The 1975-nt window shown below is 27.6% G+C and overlaps 1 pseudogene; it reads left to right on the plus strand.

The window, feature by feature from the left end:
* Positions 1 to 272: 272 nt before the first annotated feature.
* On the plus strand, positions 273 to 393 carry LOC115033964 (annotated as a pseudogene).
* Positions 394 to 1975: the final 1582 nt, after the last annotated feature.

Here is a 1975-nt window from a genome sequence, read left to right on the forward strand (position 1 = left end):
CATTTAAAGTTCATATTTAAATAAAATAAAATACTGAAAGCATATCGCCATATTTAAATTGTCAATATATTACAGTAGATAATTCATATGGAGTATTTACTATTTACACTAATCAATATAATTGATCCCTACCATGATCTAAGATAGTAATATCTTTAATCGGGATCGCAATTCGCAACAGTAATGTCGATGTGTATTATAATAACTGATCGTCTTTACCCTAATTTATACCTAAATAATGGCTAAATAATATAAAATACTACAAGATTATCGACAACGACCATACCACATTGAATACACCAGTTCTCATCCGATCACTGAAGTTAAGCAACGTCGGGGGCGTGGTTAATACTTGGATGGGTGACCGCTTGTGAACACTACGTGCCATGGGCATTTTTTTGATATATTTTTGTGAAACATTCATAATTTAAAAGTGCAGCCAATGGACCACGAACGATTTTTTACAGACCCCAATTACCTTTATGCTTAATACATTTTAAAATAATATTGGGTACATCAAAGTTTTTGTATCAATAAAAATTAGTTTGATAGATGCCAGTTTCAAATGACCTGAACAAATAAAAGAATATAAAAATCTACAATTTTATTATTGGGTATAATATAATTATAATTTTAAATTTTAGGTTCTTCGAACTTTAAATTGTATCTATATAATATTATATCCAATATTAATATAGAATCGATATAATAATATTACATTAACTTTGAAATTATACAACTATTAGCTAACTTTTGCTCCTTAAAAATAAATACACATATTAAGATTAATATACATGTACTTGCGTTGCATTGAAATTTTGTAATATCATAAAATTATTTATTGCTGTCTAATACACAGTAAGTATTGTAAGCAATTTTGTAATTTCAAAATATTTTTTGAGTACATTTAACTTTTAACGTATTTTATACACACGATAACGTTTTCAAATGTAATGTTTTCGGCCAAAATTAATTCAACTTACTGCATTACCATCTACTAAATTTTTTTTTTATTGATACCTACCTAGCTGACTACTGAAACGTTGAGACGCTGGTCGCTGACTTCACTAGTGTTTACTTATAACATAATCAGTGGCGTAGCCATGATTATGAAATGGGGGAGGGGGGGTGTTTTAAGTATAGATTAAAACCAAGTTTTTACAGTTTTCGTATATAAATAAATTTAGGGTTCAGGACTTGACTTGTTGCACTAAAAATTATCGAAATATGCAGTTAAAATTCTCAAAATATGCTTAAATATAATATGTACTATGTAGCAACATTTTTATATTATTTTTGAAAAATCATAAAACATATTATTGCAATTTAGGTAATAAAAAACTAAAAAATAAGTAGGTATATATTTCTGATAAATAAATAAATAAATAACTACTTAATTTCTGAAAATACTTACTAGGTTAATAAATAAGTAATAACGAATAACGTGATATGCGAATACCGTGATAAACGAATACGTATCTACTGATGTTTATTTCTTTGTACAATCTACAATCTAGATGTCAATTATAGTTTAAACACAGTTTTGTCACAAAGAGACTTATGCTATTTTACATATCCAAACATTGGGCCAACTGTAGCCAAGCTCTACCAACAACTTTAAAAGCCCTCCGCCCATTTTACTTAAAAAATTATTTAAAATTTACTTAATTTTTTTAAGCTTATATTCAATTTTATAATAGTATGGTATTAGGCTTCGGTCTCCCAAAATCTCAAAATTATCGCCTAGAGTACCTAACCAAAAAAAATATTTTTTAAGATATTTTTCTATGTTATCCAAATATAATTTTTCCCGACAATTGTATGTACATTTAAGTTAAAAAATACACAAATATGCAAATTCAAACTTTGTATTTAATTTCGCCATTTCATAAGACAAATTTATAACTTGCAAGCAGTCCCGAACCCCTATAAAAATATATTTATTAGAGGGAAAATATCAGGGGGGGGGGGGGGG

This window comes from Acyrthosiphon pisum, chromosome A1, assembly GCF_005508785.2.
Source record: "Acyrthosiphon pisum isolate AL4f chromosome A1, pea_aphid_22Mar2018_4r6ur, whole genome shotgun sequence".
Taxonomy (NCBI): domain Eukaryota; kingdom Metazoa; phylum Arthropoda; class Insecta; order Hemiptera; family Aphididae; genus Acyrthosiphon; species Acyrthosiphon pisum.